The 24,609-nt window shown below is 44.6% G+C and overlaps 1 protein-coding gene across 15 annotated transcripts in view; it reads right to left on the bottom strand.

Moving 5' to 3' along the window:
- The window catches only part of RREB1 (ras responsive element binding protein 1), a 173,124-nt gene that overhangs the window by 93,919 nt on the left and 54,596 nt on the right, over positions 1 to 24,609 (bottom strand). The window contains exon 1 of one of the 15 annotated variants that reach the window (XM_070583998.1): positions 9,015 to 9,116. The exons of 13 other annotated variants lie outside the window; for them this stretch is intronic. The gene's annotated coding sequence lies outside the window, so the exon portion shown is untranslated. Of the gene's footprint in view, positions 1 to 9,014; positions 9,117 to 24,609 lie in introns of those variants that run through there. One more of the 15 variants, XM_070583991.1, reaches the window with a different exon arrangement.

The raw sequence follows: 24,609 nt of genomic DNA, 5'->3' as shown, positions 1-24,609 counted from the left end.
AAATATTTAAGTTTTCTAAGGCTTCCTTTAAGCTTGGAACTCCTTTTCTACAGAGACTGTGTCTCCCAGGGTATCCATGATTTGTTGGGTCTTCTCTTATCACCTGCTTTTAAAAATCCATGACATTTTGTGTATTTTGTCAGTTAAAAATATGAAAGAATAGGGGCCGGCCCAATGGTGTAGTGTTTGGGTTTGCAGGTTCGGATCCCAGGCACAGACCTAGCACCACTCGTCAAGCCATGCTGTCGCGGCATCCCACATAAAATAGAGGAAGACCAGCACAGATATTAGCTCAGTGACAATCTTCCTCAAGCAAAAAGAGGAAAATTGGCAATAGATGTTAGTTCAAGGCCAATCTTCCTCACCTCCAAAAAAGGGAAAGAACAACTCACATTAGGAATACAGATAACCTAGTGAGGTATTTGGACGTCATTTGACTCTGTTAGCGAATCACTTTTTTCCCTGCAAATCTGGACAAAATAAATAATATTTTAGTATATATCTGAAGACACTGGAAGGTTTATTCTAACACTTCATGTTAACTCATAAAGCAGCTGCACATCACTGAGAGGAATTGTAGGGGGAAGTATTCAGAAATTAATTTTCCATATAAAACTCCTGGGTGTAAATCATTCTAAAGTATCTTTCAAACTTCCCCATCTCCTTAAGCAGAGCATAGTGAATCAACGTATGATTAATCTAACCTTTTTGGGTGATGACTCAGGATCATTACAATGAACAACTATTACACAAGGTGCCTTCGGAAACTAGTGTAACGTCCCTTCTACTTCAGTTTTGCCCCTACACCACATGGCCTTAGTTGGCCACGCTTTTTTTTTAACTGAGATCATGGTGGGTACCCATGCAATTGCAAAAAATAACAGGGCTCCTTGATCACTTTGCCCCATTTCCCCCAATGGTAACCAGGGGTAGGAGTGTCAGATCCAGGACCTCCTACTCCTGTCTGGTTTTTGAAAGCTTTATTTTACATGCTCAGCGCTGCCCCGCCCAACCCCCCCAACACACACCCTGCTGGTTCTCCCTCCCTCACATGAATATTCTGCACCTAAGAATTCGAAATCAGTGACCTCCACATAAGTGATATATTACTTTTGAGTCAACTGAATACTAATCAATTGCTGTGTCCAAACTTGTAAATGACACTCTGGCAGTACCCAGTGTCTTACTCTGAACACCATCTATCAAACACTGTTAATAGTTTGAAATGAATACACATAGCCTAAAAAAATTTAATTTTTCTTTTCTGGACTCATTGGTATTTTTAAGGAAGTTTTAACTTATCAGTCACTTGTACTACTTGGAATGATTCAATTATATAAGTTAAAGGAAGAAAGTTCTAAAAAAGATATGATAAAGAGCATAATGAACGTGCTTTAGAGACTTCAGTAAATAAGAAAACTGTCACTTTGTTCTTCTACTGCATTAGGAACTTCTCAAACAAAGAAGCTTGATGAAGGCAGACAGAAAGGGGCTTATCAGCTTAAGAAAAGGGAAGGATGGTACAATTAACTGTCACACAGTCAGATATAATTCACTCTGATGAGGCCAATGAAAAAACAAAGCAAAGAAAGTGCCCATCTTGTCTCTTTATGTGATACCCAAATATCCCAGCGTCGCAAACCACTTTTTCTTCACGGGTTACCTATACACGTGGCCTAAGAATAAAAGCAATAGCCTTTGGAGGAAGCAGGGAAAGAAGGAAAAGAAAATAAGAGGAGGAAAAGGAAGAAGTCGCTTATCTGAACCACAAATGCCTCCCGCTGCTCACTCCAACAAGCTGTATCCTAGGTATTCCAAGAAAAAAAAAAACAACTGCATTTCTTTCTTATTACTGTCTCCTCTCCACTCCACAGACCCAGGCCTGCCAAGTGGAAAACGGCTGCCATCAGTTCTGCAGAGAGCTGCGTGTTCTGCCCTGGCAATCCGAAGGTGGAGTGTTGTAAACACACGACGACAGCTCAGGGAGGATCAGAGAGGAAACAGAGGGGTATACAAAAGCCACTTCTCCACTGGCCACCAACAATGCACGGTACAGAGCAGAGCTCACCCTCACAGTATTAAAAGATGCTCCAAAAACAAACAGTTGAAGACCGGGGACCATAAAACACAAAACGCATGTGGTGTGAAAGACACTAAGAGAAACAAGGTTTTTATTCTAAAACAGATGTAAAAAGAGAATTCAGTTTCTTTTCACGTGACAGTAGTTTCTTTAGTTTTCAGAGTGCCAGACACACTAGGATCAGAAACATGTTTCAAACAGTGTGAAGATGGAAAGGAAAAAGCCCCTTCCCCCTCCTTCCAAAAAAGAAAAAAGCAAGCCATGACACACCAGAAATAGCCCGAGTTGGCTTCTAAGCGCCGGAGGATCTGTGCATTAGGAGAGTTCCCTGCAATGTGTTATAGTGTGCTCAAGCATGACTATATATGGTATGTTTACAGAGGGATTAGACACAAACACCACGCAGAACTTATATCAGACCAGAACTGGCTTTGAAAGAGCTTGCTTTCTCTGCATTTATGGCCATAAGATATTCCCTAAGCCCAAGCTAACTTCGGAAGCTTCAAGAAGCAACGGTCTCATGACATGCTGGCACTCAGAGTGAGGGACTCCCCCTCACTGCCCTCCATGTCTCCATCCTAACCTCGCCTCCTCCCCTCCCACTCCCCACCCCCACAGGCCATCCACCCCACAGGCCCACAGAGGCATAACTGCACAGTGAAGAATGTCTCTGCTGAATGGGGCCTATGTTACATGACGAAGGGCAAGGACAAGCACGCCATCGATTTCTCAAGAAACAGCTGGCAAGGCTGAGGCCTCTCGCACAGGCTCTCTCGTCTCCACAAAGTATTTTCATCACATCAAGTGTTCTGCCACGGAGAAGGAACGTCAGACACCAAAGTGGGGAGAGGGACTGGGGGAGCAGGGGACAGTCTGAAGATGTTTTACTCCTGGGAGAGGAAAGTGGGAAGGGGGGAGGGGAGGTGAAGAGAGGGGGAGAGAAAGGCTTCATCACTGGCTTTAACAGTCTTGCCCAACCTGTTCTGCGGTATGTTCTGTTAACTCCTTTCTGGCAAATGGATGCAAACAGCAACCCCTTTCTTTCCTCATGTCTTCCCCACAGCCATAGTGCAATTTAAGGCAGACTTGTAGAGAAAAGTCTCAAAGAAAAACGCTAGCCCATTACTAACTGAACTCAAACGCACAATTTTCACCATATAGCATGAGCTCTTCACTAACAGCTCCCTGGACTGTTGTCTCACTGTAAACTACCAACTTCCCAGCCCTCTGCAGCTCCTAACCCTCCTCTTCCCCCTGAAAATATGTAAATCCTCCGATTTAGGTAAGTCAATGTTAGGATGAGGTAGGCCCAGTTTCATGCACTTGAACGAAGCACTATGTAAGAAGAAAGCATCAAGTTGCTGGGATTTTTCTTCCTCTTGATGTTTTTTGCTTGACATTAGGCATTTACGGGGTTAACAGACAACCTGCAGACCAGAAATTTACCTGCTTAGCAACAGGAGCATCAACTAAGCCACACTGGTTGTTTTGACACAGGAAAAGCAGTTTCTACCTGGTGAAAATACCTGGTGATGTTTCACTTGCCATTTTAAGCAACACACATATTAATCACATGAGATGAGCAGCCAAGAAACTACGGTAAAGGGAGAAAGGTCCAATGAGAGTTTACCCACCTTAAAGGTGCAGCTCAAAACCAAGCGTGAAAATGCAGGACCGTGTATGGAAAATGTGCTCTAAAAGTTAAGAGCAGACTCCAGCTTGAGAAAACTGCTCTTGGAAGCAGTAAAACCGGGGCTCCCTTTCTAGTGAAGTTGTTTGTAGCCGTTTAGTCTTTACATCAACCTGAAGGACTCTTCAGGTCGTGGAAGACTTAATCTTCACAGAAAGGCAGATTGCCCCCTCTAAACAGTGAGACGAAAAGGAAAGGATGAATCTCACAAAAGATTACACTTTTTTCCTTAAACACGTTTGTATGTCACAATCTTAACAAAAATGTAAATGTAACCCTAGGCCTGCATAACTTCTTTGAAAGACAACAAATAAATACATTTCTTGAAACCCAAATATCTACTTTAAAATTCAAATACAGAAAAGTTGCTGCACATTCAGCAAATGACTATTTCATTTTTGGAAGCTCCAGGATGCCGAGTCTTGTAGAGTTAGTTGTTATAGGATGTTTACTGCTGTTTTAACAGAAATATGTCTCCTTAGCCAGAGCAAGGCCTAAAAACAGAAATAACAATTTTGTGCAGGTGTCGAACATGTAAAACACAGCAGAAAAATGTTAATACACTCTTTTGACTAAAACACGATTAAATAAAATGTAAAGAAGGAATAATGTCAAGGTATATATAGATATAATATATATAATTACAAGGCCCAAGAATATATAGGAGAAACAAAAAAAAAAGCCAGAAGTGAAAATTTTTTAACGTTAATGGTATCATTCTTGGATAGGACCCTTTTTCAAGAGGAGAAAATAATGATAAATTGTTATTTGTAATGATGATATTCAAAATACTCTAGAAAACCACATTAAAAGTTTTGATAGCTTCCTTTAAACTCTAGACTGAAGACAATACCTAGCAATACTTGGTGACAAAGAGATTGTGTGTAAAGCTTAAAAAGAAGGAAATATAATGCCCCAGGAAAAGACAAAACTTTCTAACTGCAACACAATTTAAAATAAAATTTCAAAGTCACCATGCTTCTTTGAGATTATTTTTTAAAAAACATGTATGCAAAACCAAGCCACAAAAATAATCTTCTTTAATAAAGTAAAACACACTTATTTAGAACCCCTGTACTAACAGCTTGAGCAAGTTAAAACTCATTTCTGAAACCTACATTTCAAAAATTAAGTTAGGTCAAAGAAACTATAGTGTGGACAAAATGGTGGTATTTAAAGCAAAAATCTGGCCTATGTAGAAACAAAAAAAAAAAAAAAAAGGAAAAAAAAGGCGGCAGTGATGTACTCTGGTCACAGGCAGAGTGGGCTGCAATGCCAGTTGTATCTAACAGTTGTGCTCGAAACAACAAATGGTGCATTCATAAACTGCAAAAGCAGAGGCTGTTCAGAGGCTGTAAAGTCTGCACACGAAATGATGAGCGGTCGACTTTCCTGTTGTTCCACAGTAAAGGAGTAAAAAAGGACTGAATTCAGTTAGAGGCACAGACTGTCCCTTCAGCTGTGGCAAAATGGTGAGCAAGAGAGTCTAGATAAAGAGGCCTCAAGCACCATTTACCGTCTCCTAACAGGAGCTGGGCCTGATGATAATTGAGTAAACACCTCCACGTTCGATAATACTGCAAGAGCTGTGTAGGGGGAAAGGCTGACTAAAAACCAGAACATACACCCTGCCCAACCCTTTTTAAAGAAAATATTCAGCATCCCCAAATCCACAGCCTCAGACCAAGGATTAAATGTCCATAGCCTTATTCCCCGTGACATAACCTCTCCACGGCCTTAACAAAAGAAACATCTGGTACCAGCTACTCAGCATCCCTGATAATTCTGTCAGAGTGCCGATTTCTTAAAAAATTAATTAGTGGCATTTACACCTGCCCGTGCAGACGGCCCATCAGGGTTCTAGCACAGGTACCACAATTCCTCGCTTAATAGGAAACTCGAGGTTGCAACAAGCATCAGATGGGAGAATTTTAAGGCATCGTTTCCTAACTCTCTTTTCAAAAAAATCTCCAGTAACTCAAACGTATTCGTCTCATCAGACATAAATGTACAAGTAACCTGTTTATACATACAGTTTTGAAAGATTAGGGGTATTCATTAGAATCGCCAGGGAAGCTTTTTCGACTGGACAAACGCCAGCCTTACAACAGGCCTACTGAATGTGAGTCTCCTCGAGTGTGCCAGGCACGTGTGTCAGGGGAACGTTTTTCCCCCGCTCAAGCATCACTGTTTTGGACGCTATGGCTCAGCAAAAACTGATTACCAGAGAAGGCACACCAAAAATGAAGCAAGTCACAAAGTGGAGGGACTGTGCGATGGACGCCACTGGAGCTGGCCTACGACGCTCATAGGGCGGGGGCGAAGTCTCCCGCGCAGGCGGCGGGGCCCCCGGTTCAGAGAGCAGGCCACGCGACGCGGGTGGGCAGGAGCCACGTGCACCATCCAGGGCCAGCTCCCAGAGCGGGGCCTGCCGGGGAGGCCAGGGCACACTCCGCCGGCGCCCCGGTGGCACAAGAGAGGCTGATGGCGACCCCACAAGCTGTCGTGCTCACTGGTCACGTACTTGAAGTACACACCACCAAGAACCGCGTGCCAGACGAGGGCTCGGTATGACTATCAGCACCCTGCTCCGGAGGGGACCGGGGAGACGCCGCCCTCCAGGAGAGGCGCAGCTGCAGCTGCAGCCCCGTGGGCAGCGCGGGGACTCCCGGCCCGACGCCCCGGCCGGGCTCGGTTCTCTCTGGCCCGCTGCCTCCTTTCTCAAAAGGCGGGTCGTTTCAGAACGCCGCCCAAGACTGCGGGAGCGCACAGAAAGGACCAGAACGGTCCTGCCTGCATCCTCGTCTCCTCCCCCATCCCTCTTCCTTCCAGCCCCTCCTCCCTGTACAAGGGCTCTGAGGAGGATTTCCTAGCTCCTTAACAGCCATCAGGTACATCCGCGGTTCTAACGCGGACTTATTCTGGGAAATACAGACAGAAGGCGGCCGGGCAAGCTCACGCCTATGCAAAACCTCGGAAACTTTCCAAGTGGGCACAGGCTAACTGGCCTCACAGCAGCCGCCCCCCCCCCCAAAAAGGAGGGGGAGGACGGCGCTCGGGACACATACATTTCCTAATCTCTCCCTGAGACGAATTCACTTTTTAAAAACTAGCTCAATTACTAAACGGGCTCTTCGCAAATCTCCGGCGGTTCTTTACGTCGCCGCTCAGCCGCCGCCAGCTGAGAAGAACGCATCAAGGTCTTCTAGGAAGAGCCGCCGGCGCAGCCCACCCGGAGGCCAGCCTCGAGCCCCGCCCCCGCCCCGCCCCCGTCGGCGGCCGGCCAATCGGCGCCCGCCGCCCTGACTGACGGCGCCGCTGCCCGCTCACGGGGCCGCCCAGCGCGGGTGCCGAGATGGGGCGGGCAGCCCGAGAGGGCCCCGGCTGGACCAGCGCCCCCCCCGACCCCGGCAGGCCTGGCCGACGGCCGCTCGCTTCCCGGTCGCAGCGCGCGGCGAGGAAGGGCACGGGCGAGTCCCCCGGGCCAGCAGCTGACGCGCTTCCATCAGTGCGAAGGCACTTCTGCTTAGACGGCCTCTCCTATGCACAAAGGCTCCTCGACCCTGGGCAAGGGCCAGCGTGCCCAGGCCGCCCTCCGCCCCGGCGGTCTCCCCGGGCCCGGCCGGCCACCCCTGAGCCCGCGGCTCGGACCAAATCCATCCCGACCGCCTCAGTGCAGGGCTTCCAGGGAAGGGACACGACCTAAGGCGCGGGCCAAGTTCCCTCGTCGCAGCTCTGCCCTTCAGGGCTGGCGGCATGGTCGCCAGGGCAGACGCAGACACGGCGCCCCGTGCGAACTTCGAGGGCTGCCACACAGACGGCGTTAAGGGCGGGAAGAGGGTAATTTTTATTGTGAGTCAGCAATTGTAAAACTTGCATGTCCTTTAACTAAAAAGGAGCACAAATCACATTCCTATTTTCGAAAAGGATACACAGAGGCGAAAGTTTTAGAATATTACATGATTTCCCAAACAAGCATGTTTATTCTGTATTTGGCAATATTTCATTCTAGCCCTTGGTTTCTGACCGACTGTGCTGACTCCAGAAACGAAATTGGTTATCAGAGGGCAATCCCAGATAATCTGAGAAAGGAAAAAAAGGAAATCCCTATAAAACTGAAAGAGATTTTCAGAGAAACCATAAGAAAAGTTACAGTAGTTCTTTTTTGGGACCTGAGAACCTTTCATCCTAGAAGGAGGCCCTGAATAAAGCTGAGACTTTTTTTTAATGAAAGGAAAGAAAAAACAATGTTTTAAAATCACTTGTGCCTTGCCATTCAGAAGCAGCATCTGAAGAACTCTGTTTTAACCCTAGTACATAGAAAGCCGAGGCAAAGTAACCTTGTCTTAGGCCCACATGACCAAAGAGAAGATACTTAAAGCGTGAAACTTGGTGTCTTTTCTCTAAGTTCTCAATAATTAAAAAAAAAATTCAACGTCCATGTGACCTTGGACTCTCTCATTTTCATCTGTCTCTTGCAGTACACTCTCTTTGCTAACCATTCAGCACACTGCAAGCCCTGATAAAAGTAGTTAATGTTTACTGAAACCTGCGCATGAACTGTACTAAACCCGATAGGAGTGAAAAGGCAAAGTTCTGTTAACAGGATCCACGTACAATAAAAAAAAAAAAAAAAAGAGGGGGTGGGGGCCCAAGAAGGGAGGAATCTTCTTTTTCTTAGTTTGAACCTAAAATTTCTCACTGATGAATGAGTCCATATACATCACCAAAATGCTTTTAAATCTATTTTGTTATTTTTTTGGAAAATTTTTGACACGAATATACTTCAATTATTTAACATTTTTCTAATTTTTTTTTACAGAACTTAAAAGTGAAACCAATTTCTTTATATCTCATGTTCTCTTACAGTTTTTTTGAGGGCCCAGCTATCTGATCAATAACCAGTTTTAATTATACTCCCAAACATTTGTTCATCTGAATAGCTGCTTACAGGTTATAGCTGAAGAACTATTTCATGCAAAAACAAATTTAACATTTCAATGGTTACCATCTAAAATATTTTTTCTTCCCTTGACTCTAGTTTTTCAAATGTAAAAACAGTTAATTTCAGTCTAATCAGATGTTTAATTCTAACACTTCTTACCATTACATTCGTTCTGAGTATACGGAGTTAAATATCAGAACTTACTGATATTTTTAACTTACTGATAATCTCTTTTTTCCCCATTTCCACACTATCCCCTTTTCTCCCAATACTTCAGTTAAAATACTATTTCAACTTACACACATACACACACACAGACTGTATCCAGAACAGGATGCTCTCAGGTGTTTTAACGCCAACTTTCTCTCTCCCCCATCCCCCCTTGCTTAAAGGGCAGCAATAGAACCAGTCACCTTGGAAACAAACATCACCCAGTGTTTGCAGAACAAACAATGGTACCTTTTCAGCCAGTACCGGGCAGGCAGGCCAAGGGGCAGCCGAGCAACTCTGGGCTGTACAGGAGTGTTAACATATTGCATTCATTCAGTGCACGAAAAAGTAGTTCAAGACTGAAAATGAAGTGCTCTCAAATGTGTGAATCTTTGGCTAGGAACCATAGACAAAATGACTAAGGTTTAAAGTCAAATAAGGCTACCCCTGCTGAGAAAAAAATCTTTTCATTATTTTTGGAATTGTTTTATATACCTAATAAATAAGGTAAACTATGCTCTTGTCACTGAGCATTATCTTCTCCAGCAACTAGGAAGAAGTTGCTTAAAATCTTAAAAAAAAAAAAAAAAAGCGTGTTTCACATCTAATTATTCCTACAAAACCATCAAGTCATTTTTCTTTTAATATGCCACCATCTACTGGTTTTTAAAACATGTATATTGCTTGGCACCTTAACCCACTATGAATTTCTGATATTGATAAAGAAATCTGACCATAAGCTAGAAAATTAAATGTCAATTTTTTAAAACACTGCCAAACATACACATAAATCTACAAGGGCCCCTGGATGACAATAACTACTTTTTGACCTTGGATAACAATTACTAAACTTTCATTTATTGAAGACTTACAAAAGCTAATTATCTAGGGTAGCTTAAGTTTTAGGAAAGATTCTGTTGTTTCTGTTTTTAAAAAAGCCCAACTGGAGAGTTAATAAAAAAAATATACAAGTGTTCTTCCGATCCTTTCAGAATGAAATTTTTAAATGTTAAATGTAAGTAACAGTTTCCTCCTTCTTCTGGGTGTGTGCCGACGTTTTCCTTCCCACCAATTAAGAGAGAAGGCTGGGCCCAACTGAATTATTTGGACAGGAGTTTGATGTCAGTTAAATACCACAGTAACTGGCATTTTCTATCACCTCCAGACTAAGGGACAAATGCCTAATTAACATGGACCAACATGCAGCTTAAACTGGAAAAGTGCCTGTCCTTTTCCTTTCTTTTCTCTTTTCTCAAAGATTTAGGTCTTTAACATCCTTGAGTTAAAGTGCACAAAGGGTGTCTAATGCCATCTGACTGAGGTGTAAAAGTCTAATTAACTAATGCTTTTTTTGCAGTGACAGTAAATCAGTTAACATTATTAATCTTCCTGACTGGGCATGAGTGAGTGAGGGGGCGACTGAAAGGGAGCTAAATGGTTATCCTGGGTGCCCTTGAAAATAAAAAGAAACTCTGCAAGTGAAGACTGATAATCGTAAAAACTACTGAGAAATACTTTAAAATACCACTGCTAGGCGTAGCACCAGGCCCCATACTCTAAAAACTGAACCTGTGGCTCCAGGCAGGGAGAGGAAGAGGAGGAGTCAGGCAGGCCGCTGAGAAGTGACTCTCCTCTCCCATCCTTTCCTTCCAGCATCTCAGAGTGAGCGAGCGGGTGCCCAGTGAAAGCAGAACTGGAGCCTTCCAGTCCTTTATCTGATATTGCACCTTTCCAAGTAGTTTTTTTTAGTAGACCAAACAAAAATTACTACCTGGAGTAGTGTGGGCAAGTGCCTCCCACAGTTAGGCTACTTTCAATTAATCAGTAAAACAATAACCATCTTAGCATTTGGCTTCTTAGTTTTATTGCCTATTCAGTAGCCAAAAAAAAAAAATGCACATGCATATCACACTCATATTAGCAAACCATAAATTTATCGAATGCATTCACTGAATGCCAGAACTGAAGAGAAAAAGCCAACAGCCAGACAACAACTTCTGAACCATAGCTTAGTCTGTACCAAAACAATGGCAGTAACTGCTGTCAGCCTCTCCACCCTCTGCTCTGGATTCCAACTCCCTGTCCCCCCTCCCTCTCCCTGCACCCATTCCAGACGGCGGCTCCTTCCCTGGTGGCCCAGGGTGGGTAGGGGGGTGGGGGCAGCCTGGACCAAGGCAGGCACTTTCTTAGTCCCTCCTTGCTCCTGCCTCCTCTCCCGCACTGCTGTCCTGGGAAAGCTGGGGGACAGGACTGAATGTGAAGAGTCAGCACTGGGCTTTGGGGAAGGAACTCCCAGTGCTGAGCCACTCCCATCTCCAGATCCAGAGGAGCAGCGAGATCCAGGGTGATGACCCCAACCGCAGCAGCTTCCTCCATCTTCTCAAAGTACATCTCAAAGGGGCAGAGTTGGGAAAGGAAGTGAAAGATGGAGGCCCAGGTGCTGTAGCGGCTGTATCTTTCCCCTCCTCAGTGTTTCTATCAAGTTTCTGTTTCACTGCCCCTCAAGGAAGGGCTATGTGACTGACTGCACACCTTTTTAATGAAATTCTGTGGGAAACCAACAGGTTTAACAACATGCTTTTCCGAAGCTACCTGATAATAAGGTACTCCTGAAAGCATCAGGGTCAGAACTCAATCCATTTTGAATAAAGATATTTATGCTTTGTTTACAGATTTGTCTTTAGAGACTGTCATTCACTACTTTGTGCACTATAACACCTAAAAATCATCTTTTCTCCTGTATTCCTAAGTCTATTATGTATTCATAACTCCCTCCTCAAATAACATCCCTTACAAAAAGCATAGTTATTTACTATTATCTCCATACTGCCTAGTCACTGGGACCTGGTGCCAGCTACTGAAGGGGGAAAACCCCCAGCTGATTAAATAATTCTTCAAAATAAACTAAACTAAAATCCTTAAGATATAATTTCTAGCTCCTTTCTATTTTTTAAAGATAATTACTAACATCCATAAAACAAAGGCAAGAGAAGGCACTGAGGGAGTTCCCATTCAAAACAGACCTCTCTTAGAATCAGAATTGTAAAACTGCTTTGGAATTCTTGAAATTATGTTTGGAGGGTTTTTTCCCTGGAAACCCTTGTGAGGTGAGCATCCGTCAAAAGTAACCATCACCTTGAACGCGCACCCGGGAGTCTCCCCGAGTCTAAGTGCACCAGTCTGGGGACGTCCTGGTCCCATTGTACAGAAGGCCCCATCCCTGTGATGAGGTCAGCTGACTCCAGTCACATGCTGCCTCTCTAACCCGCTCCACTTAATGAATGTAGTTCCTCCTGCCTGCTTTGTAAAAATCCAGTTTTATTCTTTGCAGAAAATACAAACGGCATGGCCTTTTCAGGCTGGTAGCTTCCTTTCAAACCCTGCTCTTTCCTGGGCTCGGCTGGTAAGTGCTTATTGTACACCCTGTTTTGCTAAGAAACTGCTGAAGATTGCCTAGAACAACTTGAAAAAGCTATAAAGTTTGACATAAAGATTACACGCAGCATGTTTTGAAAATACAGAGGCACCACATGAAACGTGAACAGAATACCTGTGCCAAGCCCTGACTCCTAGAAAAAGGTGGAATGTAGGGATGATTTTCCTTCAGATAAAAAGGAGGGATGAGAAATGAGGCAGCTTCTCCTACCTGCATCTTGAGGGGGTAAAGCAGTGCAAGAACTTCGTTGTCAGAGCCCAAGAATAGCGTTATAAAAGGCATCGCTGTTGCATAACAATTACTAAGCCACTCACACTCCCATTTTAAAGAGAAAAAAAGAGGACCACAGGAGGATGAAGATAAGGTTTTGGAGGAAGGTCTCACTTCACTGGCAGGTCTTTGGGCTGCTGCCCTTAAGCCTTAAAGCAGCTTGCAGGATGCTTAGAATTCCCCTAGTTTTATGGTACTTTTCCTTTATACAAAAGGACAATAGTGCCTAGGACCTCACAAAGGTTTTTCTGTTTGCTTTTACTGATTAAATAGAAAGAAAATGCTGCCCGGGGCAACATCATGTCACCTCCTAAGAATATCATAACGGAAGGAGATACTGCCCATTTTACAGATGGAAGAACCAAGGCACAAAGTGTAACGTCTTTGAGTTAATGGTAACCAAGGTTGGGCTTGCATTCAGGACCTTAGTCTCCTAGTTAAAAATCCAGGCTTTTCTCTAAGAGAATATACGAAATTAATTAAAAGGGCCAGGGAGATATGTCATGAGGTATGTTGAACCGTTTCTGATTCAATTCACTTCTCCAACAACATTCCTTCCTTTGAAATGATAAAGAGAACACGGTGGGGTGGGCAGCTCTGGAAACTTCACTAGTGAGCAGGTGGGAACGAGAAGCATCTTCCTAACTGGTCATCTGATGGCCCTCAGATCCTCCAGCTACACAGTCGTTCCTGGAGTCCACTTGCCCTTCAGAACCAATCTAATTGTTATTTCCCTGACTTTAAAAGACCTTGAGTGACTCATGTGCAGGATCTGTCTTCCTGTAGAAAGGGGTCTCTAGGGAGCTATCTCAGGGGGTCCACTTATTCGTAAGTTCATCAAGCATCTATACACCCAGTAAATCGTACACATGTATGTACTATTACTTGGCAAGTGTATGAAGAGGCTGTTGTAATTAATAAACATAAATTCCACTAAAAGTGTCATTTCTAAGAACTTTTTGTCAGGGCTTCCAACAGATTCTAAAAATATAACTAAAATTATGCTTGGTCTGGAAAAATTTTTTACATTAAAAGAGGTCCTTACATTTGAAAAGATTGGGAACAACTGCTCTAAAATGTCCAAGTAACATGACATTGATTAAAGCAAAATACCCACTTAAAAATACAACCACAGGTAAACAACATATGGCATCATCCGTAACATTCACAACACTGTCCGCCGTAAGATGGAAAACACCTCCCTCTCAAGGGAATTTGACCCTTTGGAAGGACTTTCTGAATTGCGTGATTTGTTTTTCATTGGTGACTCTCATTTTCTTTCGAATAATAAGAGGACAGATAATATACTAGTCAAAAAATATATATTGTCAGTTCAGTATTTTTCTCTTTAGAATAAATCCATTTCTGTTTACATATTCATAATTTACAGTAAAAATTTTAATCCTAGATTGGCTTCATTAAATTAGGAAAATACCCTTCCTGGCCCTACACAGTGAGTGTCCAGGGAACGCAGAATAATTACATTAGCCTATGACCCCTCCTCACAAAATATGGCACATCAAAATTATGTGATTTTCATGTCAAAGAACATTTGAATACATCAGAAAATACTTATACCACGTTAAGTTTTTAATGGATATGGTATAATTTAAAGGCATGTACAAGAATGGGCTTTTTATTGTCCATGAATGTAACAAATCTCGTTTTTGTAATTTGTATATGTATCCACAGAAGAGCACCTAGGAGATAGAAAGTTACTTCTGACTCATGAGAGGAAATATTTTTACTTTCTTTTCCTTTGTGCTGTTTTTAGATTTTTCTTCTTTTTTGTTAATTTAGAATTTCTCTTTGGTGAATATGAGTTATATGTGCAACAAAATAACAAAAATCTAATGGGAAAAACAATTTTTATACTTAGGAAAATTTCCTTTGTAATCTCTGATTGACAGGATGACAGGTGGTTTTTATTTTCTTCATGCTCCCTCGTATTATCTACAGTAAAAATGAACATTTTATAATGAGAAAAAATGTTTCCATAGTACTGTGATTTTGATTTACTGGCTTGGTCGGGTATTGATACAATCTGCTCCCTAACATCCTCAGCAGGAAGGACAGTGGCTCTACCACACACATGTTCGGACAAGCCCACTGACTACAAAACTCCAGGCATCTGGACTTGGCAGGGCCGCTGACACTGAAGAGAATGTAATATGCAAGACCAAGGCTGCCCCCAGCCCCACCCCTGCATCTCCGGGGCCTCATGTTCCTCACCTGTAAATGAAGGGGGTGTAAGGAGGAAAACTGGACAACGATCCCTGAGGCCCCGTCCAGCACAACATTCTGACTGTAAGCAGAGAAGATGCAAATACAGTTTAATCAAATCTTGCTGGTCATAACCACTTGCCCACGGTAGCTTTAAACTGATTTCGCCAATTTTACTACTTTTATCACTTGACAGTATAACAAAGATAGGAACATTGGATTAATACAACACTTTTTAGAAGTTTCAGAGGCTAGCAAATTTTCAGCTTGGCTAATTTGTATGGCAACACTATCCCAAATGAAGGCATGCAGACGAGAGGCTGGAAACGCAGCAAACCCAGCGCCGCTCATCAAATGTTCGCACTGTGCCAGATCCTGGCTAAGTATTTATAGTGTTTTATATCATGCCCTACAATCCCATGACATAGATCTGATTACTCCCTAAATTTTACTTGTGTAAAAAAGATCTGTTAGAAAAACAAGATTTGTGGTGTGAAGAGCAAAAGTTGTTTTCCACTGTGGTGTGTGCCTAAGGGCAAGCCACCCAGCTGCTCTGTCTCAATGCCTCCACCTATGCAACAGGAAAATAGCCCGTCTCGTTCACTCACTCAACAACCAGTGACTGAGCACCCCAGATGTGCCAGGCACTGTGGGAGGTGCTTGGGATCTTGGTGAACAAAATGGATTAAAAGGACAAAAAGCCATCATGGTGTTGCTTATAATACCTCGAACAAGGAAAGCAGATAATTCGTGCTGAGAACGCAGGGGGTGCTTGATCAACCTTAGCGCCCTCTCTTCCCCCTTCAGAAATGGAAAAAGCATTAGAAAACAAATCCAACAGAAGCCAGTTAAGTCAGCCCCGAAACAGAAATTTTTACCTAATAAACAAATACCAAAGAGCAAAGATTAAGAGCATTTGTGCTGGTGTCCTCTGGCCTAGGCTCAAATTCTGACTCTGTCACTTCTTGCTGGAGTGACCTCAGGCAAGTTATTTAAACTCCACTAAGCGTCAACTTCCCCATCTGTAAAATGGAGATAACAATGACCTCATAAGGTCGATGCAAAGATTAAATGAGACAAAGTACAAAAGGAGGGGAGGGAGGTTTAAGTGCCTCCTGTATATTAAGGGCACCTGGCATGATTCGGACCATCTCTTCAAACGCCATCTTGTGGAAAATCACACCAGCTTGGTAGGGTTGTTGTGAGGGCTACGGAGATAATGCACGAAAAGCGTTTAACACAACTGGCGTACGAGGGTACACATGTTTGCTTCTTAAAAATGACTAACAACACAAATGAAGGAGGAAGGGGCAGGGATGACGTCATATCCCTATGGCCAGAGCTCAGAAGAGAAAGAGCTGGGGAGGCCACACCTGGGGTTAGGAGCCAGGAAGAACGCTTTGCTCCTAACCCAGGGGCTCAGTGTCCCCAGAGCGGGATCAGATGCAGGTGGTTGTGAAATGACAAACCAACCGAATCTGAGTCACCCAGGGTGGCATCCGGATTGTGTGGATTATGTAGGGCCTGGCTCCGGTCGCCTCTCTTTCAGGCAGTTTCAGCTTCTCCAGAAGGCTGAAAGAGCAAAGGAAAGAACGGAAAGGGATTTATACTCGGCGGGTTTCGAGAGGAAGGTGTATTGGCTGCGGAGGGTAACAACGACTTGGGGGAATTATCAGTAAAACTCACACAGCCAGACCTCCTCTTGCCCTCAATTAGGACAGGTGAGGGCACCCTTCTCTCCGTTTGGGCTGCAGCAGACAACATCAGCTTATCTGTCAGCACCAGGAATGCCAAACACTCGACAGGACTTGAGAACTGGGTGTGGGGGGTGGGTGGACTGGGCTCAAGTCCCACCCCAGGCTGCAACACCTGGGGCCACGAGCAGATGCTCTCACACACCACATCTCAGGACACACACGTGCCAAGAAAGTTTTCCGCCCGACCTTGAGTAAACCAGTGGTAGGAACATATAAACCAACATGCCAACATTATAAACGTGAAGTGGTATATAAATGAAGAAGCACTCAAAAGAAATATACCAGACCAAAGGGTCCAAACCCAAACCTTCCATGTCAGGGCCCAAACGGCTGCCCTGTGCCCCCTTCCTCCCACACATCACCCTCTCGAGGGTGGCTCACCTGGAGTTGGTAACTAAGAAGTCAAATATTAAGCCAGAGTATGTGATTCAGCTTTTAAACAAGTCTATGGCTGTAAAGAAATAAAGCCTCCTGTGGTATACATCACGCCATGGCTCTGGGCAATTCAGAGATCCTGAGCACTGCTGGTTCATCCCGCACCAGCTGACGTGGGATGCGCCCTCCGCCTCGGGCCAGAAATAAACAGTGAAGTGAACCACGGCAGCACCTAAAGCACAGACGCGGCCACGCTCCCCCTTCGGAGGGTGTTGCCAAAGCCTCACGAAGCCAACGGGTCACTTCTCTGCTTAAAACCTTAGGACTCCCTCCCACTCACAGAAGAAAAGCCCCAATCCTGCCCCGCCCCGCCCCGCCCCAGGGGGCCCTCCAACCCTCTCATCTTCTAGTACACAGTCCTCAACCCCAAATTGCACCCAAAACTCCAAGCTCACCCTGCCCCTTCCCGCCTGGACCTCAGCCCATGCTTCTGCTTCTTCCCTAAGCCTCAGGCTTCCCACAGGGTCCACCCTGTGCTGAGAATACCTTTCACAATGTAAACTCCCGAACGCAAGGACCACCATGCTCCACACCACGCGGAAGGCTAGTGTCCTAAATGCAGGAGTGGCTCCATTAAGGATATTCTAGACAAAGTCTGAGGCATTCAAATAATGTGTTATCCTCAAATCCAAGCAAACTGTTAAAGAATCAAGACAAATGATCAAGCCAAGTACCAAGGTACCAAGTGTAAGGAGATTTTGTCTAAGAAAAGAATGGCTCTGAAGACTGTGCAGATGGGCCATAAAGCCTCCTGGTGGTCTGACACCAGCTGCACAATCTCAAGGTGAACATCTCCAGCCTCGGTTTCCTGTCCTTAAAAATACCTACCCCTCAACTGTGGACTAACATATACAACCAGCCAGCACGAGGCCCTGGGCACACCCAGAGCCTGCCTTCCCTGACCCTGTGTCCAGGCTGCTCAGGCAGGCAAAAGGAACCTGCTCACCAGCGCTTTCAGATGCCACCCCACCGCAATTGCCCTCCTGGAGCCACAAAGCCCCACCACAGCTTGCCAGCATCCCACCTCCCCCCGGCACACGGCACAATTCTAGCTCAAAGAGAACACGTTAGAAAACAAAACTAAACAAAAAAAGGTTGCCAACAACTCGTTAAATCGTAACATATAAAAATCAGTTTTAGGTGATGAAAGTGATTTAGGGATGTGTTCTGTCCAACCTACCAAATCTACAGGAGGCCTACCCGATTTTTCACGACTCTCTCAGCCAGGTCTCTTAGTCTACGAGCACAGGCTTTGAAATGTATACAGTCACACATGGAAAAAAAAAAAAAAAAAAGAGCACGTCCTCCCCAGAGAGAGGCCTCTGAAAACCTAAAAGCCAATAGTGTGTCTCTACAATAATTAATAAACCACTTATTTGTGTTTGGGGCCTGCTATCTGATTTTCTTCATATTCCCTGCTGCAGACTTTTTAAGTCTTGGGCACAGAACACTCCTTTTCCTGGCTGACCTCATTCGTCCGCAGTGAGGGAGGTGGAACCCGGGCGAGGACCGGGAGCATCTAAGGGGCAGAGCCGTTCCCTGGGGGAGCGCAGATGCTATGCAGGTGAGCAGTGAGGGGAACTAGCTGGCCCTGCTGAAAGTCGGCTCCACAGGTATGAACAGATTCTATTTCTACCAGAGGCTTTCAGCCCCTGAAGGCTTCATCCACAGGGTTAGCAAGACTGCAAATTAGCTAGCCCTCTGCCTGCTCCCTCTCCAAGCCAGCATTCGCTCCCAAATAAACAGTCCCCTTCCGACACCCAGTGTCCACCCTCAATATTTTCAAGGGAAAAGAAATGAGTCTCTCTCCTCTAGCTAATTCCACTACCAGCTGAGCTTACATAAGTACCAATTGATAAAACCCAGCTAAGGAAGTTTAAACACTGTTGAACTGAATTCTATTTGCTACAAATAAAGCTCCTAATTAGGAACATTAGACAACGCTTTAGAGGACAGCCCACATGTCCCGTGCTGGAAAATCTCTTGAAAAAAAAAAAAAGAGAAGAAATTATTCCATTAAATAAGGCACCAAATTCCAAGTTCATATTGCACTTTGCTGAAGACACTGTCTCCTCCCCTGCCTAATTTTTCTAAGGGTTAGCAGCATCCCTTCTCTGAGACAGAGCCGCTCACATCACGGCCCTCCTTCACAGCATTTGATGGCTCACAACTCCCTACACAACCTAGCTGTCTATTTTCCCAGAGTCACATCTCGACACGCCTCTCACCCTAACTTGACAGAGCACCCCCAATCCTATTCTCCAGTCACACTCCACTTCCTGCCCTAGCTTGTCTCCAAATAAGCCTCGTATTTTCATACTCCAGGGCCTGTACTTATGCTGTTCTTTTGCCTATAAGTTCATTTTCCCTTCCCCACATGCCTCTCCACGTGGCCAACCCTTCACATTTGAAAACATCACTTCCTCTTTCCCTGACCACTTCCCACTCCCCGGTCCTCTGCCTGTCCTGCTATCTCTGCTGGCTGTGATGCACTGGTGAGTTTTAGGACAGGGACCACACCATGTTTCACTCATCCTTGTGTTCCCAGAGCCTGGTACCTGGGGTAGGTGTCAAGAAGCAGTTCTTGATGCGGGGAAGCTGATGGTGGTGTTCCACAAATGACGGAAAAGAGCACAGAATGCTAGTCTCCTAATCCAGATCTCTTTTCACTACTCTTCTGCTGAAACTATCAAAATTGCATGAGCAAAATAGCAACGATAATAATGAAAGTAGTAGGCAATAGAAGACAGGTCAGTTATAATTGAGCTGGTAGCACATAAGGCAGAAATTTTCTATTTGTTCCTAATTTCAAAACAATCCACAGACTCACCAGAAACAGGAAACAGACCATCAAGTGCTCATGGCAATTCAAGATCTGTCAGCTCCATAACTTGCTCAGGCATTCCCCCCAAAAGGGCAGGCACAGTGCACACTGATGACCACCCCCCCAAAATATTCTAAGGGAGATGGGACATCCTCCATCACTGTCCTCCAGCCCACATGGCTCCTACTGCTTAAAAGCAAAACAACAAAGAAACAACACCTCCTAGAGGCTATCTCCTTTGAATATGGACAAATTTTAAGATTAGGTTAGTAATTAGATCGATTCAACTGCTGTGCTGACTTCACCAGAACCACAGATCACTAGGTCTCTTCGATCAACGATCCTGATCCCCAGTACCAATTCTGAGGCAAAATCTTGAATTTATCTATTAAATAAAATGACAATACCTATTATAATATTGAACAAGGGACCTGTTTTCAAGGCCTTGGCCCTACAGAAACCCAAGGTGACACTAAATCCCCCAAATGCTTACAGAGCTTAGTTTCCAAGCTCTTCAAGAGGGCCTGACACACTCTGCTTAGTCTGAATCGGAGCTCAGGCACTTTTAGTGAGGATAAAAGTGGGTGTCCACAAGGAAGAATTTAAGGCCCAGGCTCGCGCCCCACTACCCACCACACAGAGGCCCAGCAGAAGCCCCAAGTCCAAGCCCGTCCTCTTCCACTTTAGGGGCATCTCCCACCACAGCTTCTGTTCTACCAGAACTCCTCTGATGGGAACTGGGGGGAAAGCCCATCCTCGCCTAGATATGAGGATTTGTTGAGGGCCTCATCCACCTCACCTCTGGGTCTCTCTCACACTGCTGGCCCCACACACTCTGGGGGCAACCACTTCTGTGAACTAACCCTCCCTCTGCAAACCTCTCACGCCAGCCAACCCCCATCCCCCTCCTGATACTCCACAGAAGGTACGATCTGACTCATTTTGTCAAATACCAGAGAGAATGAGCTGTTTCATGAGTAGGTTTTAATCTGCTATTTAACCCAGCAACCCCATGACACACGTGTTCTTGCCCATCTTTCCCCTTGACGTGTACCACAGGGATCTGCACACAGCAGGTTTTCAGGGATATTTATTTGGTGACTATATCTTGTCACTATGGAAGGCAGTGTGGCGGTGGTTACAAGCACAGGCTGCACTTCTGATTCCTACAAGCTGCTTGCCTCTCTGGGTCTCAATGTCCTCATCTGAATAATGGGGATAATAATTGTGCCTACATCACAGGGTCAGAAAGTCGTGAGGAATGAATGAGAGGACCCATGTCAAGAATTGAGGACAATGGTAACTAGCTGGTGCTCAATAAGTGTAAGATCTTATACTACTGTTCCCACTGCTCTCGTGCTGAGAATTTTTCCACCTGAAAAGCCTAACAACCAAATAAGGGTGAAAATTAAAGAGGATAACTTGAGATTTTTGACTTATCAGAGTGGAGTCATATGGATTATGTCTAGCAAGGACAGAAGAGAAACTGAAAGGCTTAACTTCTGGTTTATCTGACTTAAAGCAAACACGGGCGGGCTTTGTCTAGTGATGCTTTTCACCAAAGGTGGTCTGTAGCTCAAATGCCATCTGTTGAATTTATTTAGATGCACCCTGGGTGGATTCATTTGTAATATGAATAACCATGTCACAGTTTCTGCTGTTTCAGGCTGGATTTCTATGTATCCCATTTTCTGTGGAGACACAGGAGGCAGCACTGGCTACTATCAGACTTCCCAGAGACAAGCCGGCCAGAGAGGCCCTTCCAGAACTTCACTTAAGATAACAATGAAATAAAGTTGCCGGGCCATTTTGATCACGTTCTCTAAATATAACAGTTTGGCCAGTGCTAACCATACTGCCTCCCCAAGACACAAAACCCCCTTTTTTCCTTGACTATACCACAGCATGGACACATGACCACACACACCATCTCCTCTCCAGTGGACGGATAAGGACACAGGCCAAGCTTCAGAAGACACGTGCCACAATTATTCACCCACAGCGACATCAAGAGCTGCTCAAAAGAAGAAACAAAAACAACAACAAAAATGGTAAGAGGGGCGACCACCCCCATTCTCAGCACTTCCTGCCATGACTTGACCAAACGTGTATGACACTCGCCCATCCTAAGAGAGCAACCGCTTTCCTGAGGAAAAGTCACCTTTACAGCACGTCTCCCAATGCCACATTCTTAGCAAGAGGACAATGGCTTTAGCTTCAAAGAAGGGACACGTCCCAGCCACCCTGAGGCAGCAACACATGACCTGGCCTAACTGCCCTTTGAACTTCCCTGAAGAAACTCCACTAAAATTCCAAAGTGTGTATTTCTTTATTAAGTTGTTTCATTAACCTCTTCAGGAGCTTTACAGAAAATACATTCAACTTTCATTCACTTCATCTTAACACAGCTGACGGTCTAACAACTCCAGAACGTAGCCATGTCCCACAGTCTAAAGCCCAGGGAACCCAACACCACCAAGCCCTTCAACAAGTGACAGCAGGGATGCAAATCCACAACTGTTTAAAGAAAAAGAAATTACCTAGCACACAGCGTGCACTGTCACCACTATCTAGCGGGTATGGATGGGTTATCCAAAAGTGAGCATATTATTTGTCACCAGACATTGGCTACTGCATGTACTACTGACACCAATTCTGGATATTTATCACAAGGCTATTATCTAGTAAGCTATCTTTGCAACAAACTTCTTATTGGACCTCCAAATCCATGCTTCTGCTTGGGTCACAGCAAGGGAAAAGACTCTGAGTTGTTTGCACAGTACTTTCAGATTTAAATTTTCAAAAAATACGGTTAAACCCAGTTTTACAAGTTTTCTTCCCAGCATCTCCTTACCAAGCTATTTCACTTAGAAAAAAGTGGGAGGGGGCAAGGTCTTTGCTAAGTTTTTTTCCCCTAATTAGTTGATCTTATCAAATATAGGGCTGGAATAATGTGTGGTGTCTGTTCTAATGGTTTCATGGGCGCGGTGATGCGAAACATCCATGCTCCTAAGCAAGAGATGGAAAGTCATGTTCTACCCAGTGTGGGCAAAGGACCAGCACTATCTGGGGTCCAATGAGACGCTGGGGTTACATCAGTCAGGACTGATACCATAAAAGAGAAGCGTCTTTGGGGCATGCTGGGGCTCACCTGAGGTTTTGATGAGACATTTGGATGACATCAGAGAAAAGCATTACCCAAATCTGAGAGTGCTGCTAAGACTTTCTTGTGAGATCGTCTTAAAGGATGGTGTCCCAGTTCACATACAGGGGGTGGCTGTGCAGGCAAGTGAGGCAGACACCCCCTCAGGAGGCAGGATTTCCAGTGCAGGAGAAGGTAACTGAAGGTGTCACTCGCTGAGTGGCCCAGAGCACTCCCTGACGGAACCCTCAGAGGGTCAGATTGCACAAGGCAGCATGTCTGTGCTCCAGCTTCTACTTTTTACCAACTCAACGGAAACCACGTCACTTTCTATCTCCTCGTTCCACAAAGATTTTTATTTGCCTTGGGAAAAAAAAAAAGTTAATTAGCACAGTAAAAACCCAAGGACTGCCTGGGGAGAGCAAGTCTGCCATCACCAGAGGTGCTCAAATACAGGCTAGAGAATCGCTCAGTGGGGAAAAGTCCCATTCCTTGTGGAAAGGATTAAATCTTTCCTTTGGCACCCACCAATCTAGCGTAAAGCCCAGCACGTAGTAGATACACAACAATGTTTACCGAATGAACTTTGTTTTCACACATACTGGTCGAGCAAAATACTGATGTAGTTCTAAGACAACCAGAATGTCAGCTGACCACTGAGGAACTAAGAAATAAGTTGGAAAAGCAGGTCATGAAAGGAATCCTGACACTCCTAAGTAAAAGGCTTGAGCAATTTTAAGAGTTCTAAATTGGTTCTTCCCGAAGCCTGTTCCCAACCTCCATGCTCACAAGTCAAACAAATAAACAATGGTTTATCCATCACTAAAACAAACAAAAAGTTAAATGCTCTTAAGCTTTAGTTGCATATCTCATCTGAACATCACTCAGAAACTCAGGCCATCTACAAGAAATCTTCCAGGTTCCCTTTGGCATCAGGAAATTAAAAGGAAAGAAGGAAAAGGAGAGGAGGGAAGGGAAGGAGGAAGCCGTTCATTTGTTCCTGTAGGAAAGAACATAATATCTTTCTCACTTTTATGTAAGTACTTTTCATGCCTCATCCATGCTAGGTGTATCATTAACCCATGAAAACACAGCACAAGCAGAGAAAATGCTGAAAAAACTCGAAAACATAAAAATACAACTCTTTAAAGGGTGGGGAACATACCTCGTTCATGAAGCTTGCTCTATCCGGAATTCTAATCTCAAAGAAAGCCATCACCATCCACCCACTACAAAGCCAGAGACCTGGAAGTCATCTCTCTCTTCCCCCACCCTCTCACCCCTCCCCTCCCCTCCCTAACCCACCCTACTCCACCCTAAGCAGCAACAAGTCCTTCCTACACCTTATGGCTTAAATCTCTATCAAACCCATCTAGGCTCCCCATCTTTACTGCTACCATACTCCAAGCAGCCACTGGTTTTCAAAGTTCTGAAAAACTAGTCTTCTCACCAATCTTGCAAACTGAAGGCCAAATAGTTGCTTCCTTCTAGTGTAGTCCATTCTCCACTCTGGTCAAGAGTAATTTTTAAAAATGCAAATCTCATCATTGCCAGTCCTTGGCCTAATACCCTTTATGGCTTCCCCAAATTCTTCAAA

Source organism: Equus przewalskii, chromosome 19 (genome assembly GCF_037783145.1).
Source record: "Equus przewalskii isolate Varuska chromosome 19, EquPr2, whole genome shotgun sequence".
Lineage (NCBI taxonomy): Eukaryota > Metazoa > Chordata > Mammalia > Perissodactyla > Equidae > Equus > Equus przewalskii.
Note: the sequence above shows the minus strand (reverse complement) of the source record. Positions and strands in the feature narration are given on the sequence as shown.